Source organism: Triticum urartu, chromosome 7 (assembly GCF_003073215.2).
Source record: "Triticum urartu cultivar G1812 chromosome 7, Tu2.1, whole genome shotgun sequence".
NCBI lineage: Eukaryota > Viridiplantae > Streptophyta > Magnoliopsida > Poales > Poaceae > Triticum > Triticum urartu.
The window spans coordinates 93068662-93075902 of record NC_053028.1 but is presented as its reverse complement, the minus strand read 5'-3'; the positions used below and the strand labels follow the sequence as shown (position 1 = coordinate 93075902).

General features: G+C 46.1%; 1 non-coding gene across 1 annotated transcript; it reads right to left on the bottom strand.

Moving 5' to 3' along the window:
• Positions 1–340: 340 nt before the first annotated feature.
• On the bottom strand, positions 341–502 carry LOC125526218. The gene has a single exon (XR_007291629.1). It is a non-coding gene; the product is annotated as a U1 spliceosomal RNA (small nuclear RNA).
• Positions 503–7241: the final 6739 nt, after the last annotated feature.

The following is a 7241-nucleotide window of genomic DNA, read 5'->3' as shown; positions in this document are numbered from 1 at the left end:
TAAGTATCATAGCTAGTATCATGCATGTCAAGTAGGCAATTTTGATGATGTGGCATAGAATTAAATGAAGAAAGAGATGATTGAGTATCATACAATGATATCGTATCATAATAAATGCAATGCTACTATGTGTCATGCATGCAATAAATAAAGTCATCTATGATACTAGTAGATGATACTATGCATTAGGAAGGTAGTATCACACACTAGTACCATATGCATGATACTAACTTATGATACTACCCATTACAAGCAGCCTTAAAAACTGTAGTGATAAGAAACATTTAATAGGGCGGTGCCAAAACAGTTTAGCTCTGAAGAATATTTTATTTCAAACTTGGCAGGGGCCGCGCAAACACGTACCCACTCTATCACAAATTATGACGTCCACTCTCCTTTAAAGGGGAGATAGTAGATCAACACGCTCACAAAGTGCAATGTGAGCAATTGGTCTAGGCCATGAGTCTTATTGATCATCCATAAACCCCGTCCAGGTAAGTAATTTTCAACGTTGTCATACCCTCCACATATATACACATCTTCCCCGAGCCGTTCTTCTCAATGTTTCCATGTGGGATTAAACTGGACGCAGTTACCAGGTCTAAACAGATCACACGTTGGCTAACCAAATACGTATTTGCAGACTCATCGGCGTTAGGAAGGCCGAGGGATTCAAGGGGCCATATAGCGGCCCATTAACGCAATTACACAAAGCCAGCCCCTGCGTTCCATGTCGTCGTCGTCGTCGTCCTCGGCGACGAGGAGGATTTTCGGTTGCTCCGAATTGAACGGCTCATGTAGCAGGCTTGGACGCACTGAGCCGGCCGGAGATGCCACGGGCTCGTGCCCAAATCCTTGTGAACTCGTGCTATCGCGCGTTGTATATACTAGTAGGTGCGTGTGTGTGTGAGACCTTGCCTGTGGTGGCGTCGTGTGGTTGTGTGCTGTGTTGTTTCCTTGATACGTTATAGTTGGTGGTTGCTTTATTTATAAAGCGGGGTGAAAGCCTTTTTCGATATGAATCAAAAACTTAAGGGTCATATCCGCGTAGTGTTTTATCCTTGCTTTGGTTAATTTGATTTGAAATTGCCGATGACTGCGTTTTTAACAGATCTTACTTTAACAGATCTAACCGTATGAAACAAAAGTTTTCTCATAAAACCTAAAATATTTAACGGGTATGAAGAGTATTATTAAGTGTCATGAACCAATGCGATCATCTAGTATAACCCACATTAGAGGATAACGTGCGCTTCACCGTACCAGTCTTCACTTGTGGGATTAGCGCTTTTATATTTAGTAGATTATTATGATCATTGTTTTATCTTAATTTTACTTGTGTTGGCTTGAGTTTTGATTATGATATGGCCGTGTTTTTTATATTTATATAACGTGTCGGGTTGCTGTTGAAGACAATATTTGTTTCAAGAGGAAACTAAAATTGTTTAGTGCATGTTTGTGGTGTCTTTACACGCTTCGGCCGTTATGTGAGCCGGTGGTGTTTGTTTGAGCCTCTTGCTCCCATTCCACATTGAAATCATGGAATTGTTGCTATAATGCTTACATGGGCTAGCCCACGAAGCTCTCGCTCACTCGGCTTTGACTCCTTGCTCCTCTCGGTCGCTTAGTCTTTGTTCGCTCGCACCAATGTAACTCACAAAAATCAACTCTCTTTTTTTCTATTTGAAAAGAGTTGGTCATATTAAAAAGATGGTCAAGGATTTTTAAAATGTTGTGAATTTTAAAAACCATGAATTTTAGAAAATATTCATGAATTTGAAATATATTTATCGATTTTAAGAAATGATGGCAAATTAAATAAGTTTTCAAATTTATGAAATGTTTACAAACATTTAAAATGGTCATGAATTTTAAAAATATCAGTGAATTTAATAAATATTAATGAATCTAAGAAAATAATATTTTCTTAATGTTCACAGATTTTAATAAGCGTTCTGAATTAAAAAGTGAGAAAAAAAGGAAAAAATTGAGAAACACACACCCTTACTAGGTCTCTTAGCGACTGTGACGCCCCAAGACCGGAGCTTCAGACGCCTTTCATGTTTTTCCGGATTTCGTCGTGTGATTTGTTTGGTTCATTGCATTCATCATTGCATCATATGCATTGCATCATGTCATCATTCCATCATGTCATTTAATTTTTCTTAACTCAACTAAACAAATGGCATGAATCTTTGATCCATTTAAATCGAGGGAATTCACATGGTGATTCTCTTTACAACTTATCCTCTCGATATTTAGAGAGCTATAGTAAATATTCCAATTATGTGGAATTACCATCACACACTTGCAAATATTTCCCCATGCCTTTGTCCCATTCCCCCCCCCCCCTTCTCTATTAATGTCCATTCTTTTCCTATAAATTCTAGACCGTGCCAGGACCACCTCCTCCAATTTTCAGATCCTTTGAACTTGTTTTGGTTGGATTCAAAAATGGCTCAAGTTTGAATCTAATTCAAACTTGAATTATTTTTCTATCTCTAAAATATTGCCAAACCATGTTATTCTATTTGTGCAAAGTTTCGGCGCTCTAAGAATATTTTATTTCCTGAAATATTCTTTCCCTAACCCTCTCCTTTTTTTCTTCTCTCTATTTGTTTTTTTTTCTGTTAAAGCAAATTAGAGAGGAGTAGGAGAGAGTAGGCCAGTCCAGGCCGGCCTCCCTGGGTCTCCCTAGGCCAAACTCTAGGCCGGCCCTTTAGACCCAGCCGCCCCCACCAGTTCCATAACCCTAGGCCCAACATCTCCCCTCGCTACCCTCTCCCGATCCCACTCCTCGTTTCCTCGCGCCGCCAGGGAACCGCTGCCCGATCCCATCCTCCTCCCACGATCCCATCTCCTTCCCTCCAGCGCCGCGCTCAATCCCCCCATCTCTCCTGCTCATCCCGATCCCCCTCGCTCTTCTTCCCCTCATCTCCCTTTCCTCCCTTCCACTTCGAGCCAGGGGAGGAACCTCCCGCGCCCAATCTCCTCCAGGACCCCGACGCGACCGAGCCTCACACCCCGGCACCCCTGCAGCTTCTCCTCCGCCAGGCGCCGCAGGCCGCCGCCCTGCACCCTCGCGCCTCAGCTCCTGCCTTCCTCTGCAGCGCCAGGCTGCAAGCGCGCCTCCTCCTCGCCGAGTCACCGTCACTCGAGCGCTCGAGGAGAGGAGCTCCTCGAGCACCTGCACCCCGCACCCGGCATCCTATGCGCCCAGCAGGAGCCCCAGCACCGGTCGCCCTACACCCGCGAGCACCACTACCTCCGGCGCGTCTCAGCCTCTGTTTCCGGCGACCTCGACCTCCCCTACGACAGCCTCCTGCATTGAGCAGCAGCAGCTCGACCGTTGCGCATGACTCTGTGTTTGACCCCGGGAGCACTTTCGGGTCTTTCCCCAACATCGTGTGTTCTTTTTGGAGCACGTCAAGATCAGGGCCCTAGTACCACGACGACCAATGCAAGTTCTGCTACCGTCGCCAAAACCCGAGATGAAGTACCCCGACGGTTCGTCGAGACCGGCAAGTCACAAGATTGTCCTGGATATCGTCACGTACCACGACGACCCTCAAAGAGTTCGGATTCGACAAGTTCGACTATGGAACGGGAACCAGTACTTCTACTACCGCCGTCTTCGGAATCGCTAAGAATGTCAAGTTCCTCCACGACGCCCGACGCCTAAAATGATCACCGAACCGGAAATAACGCCAAGTACCAGGACGACGAGGACCGCCAAGTTCGTCTTCCGCCGTCTCCGAAATCGTCAAGTACCGCTATGAGATGTGCAACTACTTCCACGACGAAACGAGAACAACTACCGCCGTTGAAGGCCGTCAAGTGAACATCTACCGACTACGTGTACGACCTACTCCGTGAATGTGTACCACTACGTCCGGAGACCGCGAACCCGTCAAGTCCGACAACGTTTGTGTACAACTACCGACGACGCGCATGTTGCCAAGTGACCTCTTCGGATCGTCATGTTCGACTACCGATACACATGTACCACTACCGTCGTCGAGATCGCGAGAACCTCTACTGTCGACCCTAGAGCATTCGATATCGACTACTTCCACTACCGTCGTCGCGAGAACGCCTACTTCCCTCTAGGAACGAGAACCGTCCCCTATGCACGCTCCGAAAGGTATAACCGCCGAGACGGCCGCCCGTGAACTAATGCATGTGCGATGTTTGAGATGCTCGTGTTTGCACCGTGTCCATATTGCCATGCGTTTCCTTGTCGCCAACTCGTGGGACACCCGGAATTCAGGAGCGCCCCACCATCTTTTGCACACATCCGCACACTTCTCCTTTGCATCGGTATCTCAGTCAAGTTACAGGAACCGGAACGCTACCGTGGCACCGTTTTCGTTATCGTTGCCGTGGCACCCCTTTCCTTTCCACCACGGTGACAAATACTTCATAATGCTCTTGTCAACTTTTAATAAAAATTGCATAAAACTTGTTCATGTCATCCGCATCATGATAACAATATCAAGAGTGTTTAAAATTGTTGTTGCAGCAAATTGCTAAATGCATATGGGGATTTACCGGAGTTGTTGTTTGTTATTTCCGTCCTCATTTAAACTTGCCTAAATGTTTAGTTTACTTATGCTCCACCTCTTGCCATGTTTAAACAATATTTAATATTGTTGAGTACCTAACGAGAGAGAACTAATTAAGTCATGTGGTGTTTTCTTCAATATGCAACTCCGTGGCATATTGAGCTCCACTTAATTTGTAGTGTTGTTTGTTGCACTTGGCCATGTCATGCTTCATTAAACCGGACATGCATCATAATTGTTTGTGCATCATGCCATGTCTATGTGATGGTTGTTTACTATGTTGTTTGCTCCTTTCCAGTGTTGCTTCTTCGGGTTGGTTCCGATAACGTCGTGTTGTGAGGATTTGTTCGACTACGTCCGCTTGTCTTCTTCATGGACCCGTTTCTTCTTCCTTGCGGGATCTCAGGCAAGATGACCATACCCTCAAAATCACTTCTATCTTTGCTTGCTAGTTGCTCGCTCTTTTGCTATGCCTATGCTACGATACCTACCACTTGCTTATCATGCCTCCCATATTGTTAAGCCAAGCCTCTAACCCACTTTGTCCTAGCAAACCGTTGTTTGGCTTTGTTACCACTTTGCTCAGCCCCTCTTATAGCGTTGTTAGTTGTAGGTGAAGATTGGAGCTTGTTCCATGTTTGGAACATGGTTATTTTCTTGGGATATCACAATATCTCTTATTTAATTAATGCATCTATATACTTGGTAAAGGGTGGAAGGCTCGGCCTTATGTCTGGTGTTTTGTTCCACTCTTGCCGCCCTAGTTTCCGTCATATCGGTGTTATGTTCCCGAATTTTGCGTTCCTTACACGGTTGGGTTATAATGGGAACCCCTTGACAGTTCGCCTTGAATAAAACTCCTTCAGCAAGGCCCAATATTGGTTTTATCATTTGCCACCTAGCCTTTTTCTTTTCCTTGGGTTCTGCAGACTCAAGGGTCATCTTTATTTAACCCCCCCCCCCCCCGGCCAGTGCTCCTCTGAGTGTTGGTCCGAAATGGGCAGCCTGCAGGGCCACCTCGGGGCAACTCGAGGGCTGGTTTTACTCGTAGTTTGACCTATCCGGTGTGCCCTGAGAACGAGATATGTGCAGCGCCTATCGGGATTTGTCGGCACATCTGGGTGGCTTTGCTGGTCTTGTTTTATCATTGTCGAAATGTCTTGTAACCGGGATTCTGAGTCTGATCAGGTTGTCTTGGGAGAAGGAATATCCTTCGTTGACCGTGAGAGTTTGTGATGGCTAAGTTGGGACACCCCTGCAGGGATTTGAACTTTCGAAAGCCGTGCCCGCGGTTATGGGCAGATGGGAATTTGTTAATGTTCGGTTGTAGAAAACCTAAAGTTTACCTTAATTAAAATGCACCAACCGCGTGTGTAACCGTGATGGTCTCTTCTCGGCGGAGTCCGAGAAGTGAACACGGTGTTGGAGTTATGCTTGACGTAGGTTGTTCTAGGATCACTTCTTGATCATAGTTGTTCGACCGTGTTTTTGCCTTCTCTTCTCGCTCTTTTTTGCGAATATGTTAGCCACCATATATGCTAGTCGCTTGCTGCAGCTCCACCTCATACCTTTTTACCCTTCTTATAAGCTTAAATAGTCTTGATCGCGAGGGTGTGAGATTGCTGAGTCCCCGTGACTCACAGATACTTCAAAAATCAGTTTGCAGGTGCCGATGTTACCGAGCAGGGGACGCAACCAAGCTCAAGGAGGAGCTCGTTGAAAATCTTGTACTTTGTGTCGTTCCGTCCTAGTCGATCAGTAGTGGAGCCCAGTTGGGGTCGATCGGGGATCTGTGTAGCTTTTGGGGTAGTGTTTTTTTATTTTGGTTCCGTAGTCGTACCTTGAGTGTCTTTGGATGATGTAATGCCTTATTCATGTGTGAAGTGACGATTGTAAGCCAACTATGTATCTCTTTCCCTTATGTATTATATGGGTTGTGTGAAGATTACCTCACTTGCGACATTGCTTTCAATACAGTTATGCCTTCAAGTCGTGCTTCGACACGTGGGAGATATAGCCGCATCGAGGGCGTTACAGCGACGCCCAAGTGGCGCGCTCCCTGCCCACCCGAGTAACCCTTGAAGGGGGGCTTCGAATGAGTACTACTCAATTAGTTGCTCTCCATTTTTGCGCTTGATTCATCCTAGTTCGTTGGAAACAGACGGTTCAAGCATTTCTAGAGGGCGCTGGCTGAGTGCTTTAAACAGCGTGCGGGCCCGACACACCCATTTTTTGCACCGCACGCGCGTGGTTAGCAGTTGCTGGTTAATTAGACCTCATGCAGGCTATCAAACATGCCACGGGTGGCTTGTTTGCATCTTGTTTCAATAATTTGGTAGATTTTGCGCTTAAATCTTGTTCCATTTGTGGTGAAAGTAAATCCGATTCAACCTGTCATAATGCGACACGTACCAAATGAAATGAAATTTCATCGCATGAAAGTCGTAATAAAGAAACTCCGAGTAGTTTAAAGATGGATCCGACGTCTCAAGAAAGAAGGAAGTGGCAGATCCAACGTCGCGGCAGAATCACGATTAAAAAAACCCTGCACGAGCTGGAAATGGTGCAGCGTGCGATGCGGTTGCGCGCCTAACCGCTGGCAAGTAGCGAGCAGCAATCTGCTGGATGGATTTCAGATTGGCTCCGGCGCCCCGCACGCCCTCATCATGCCGACGG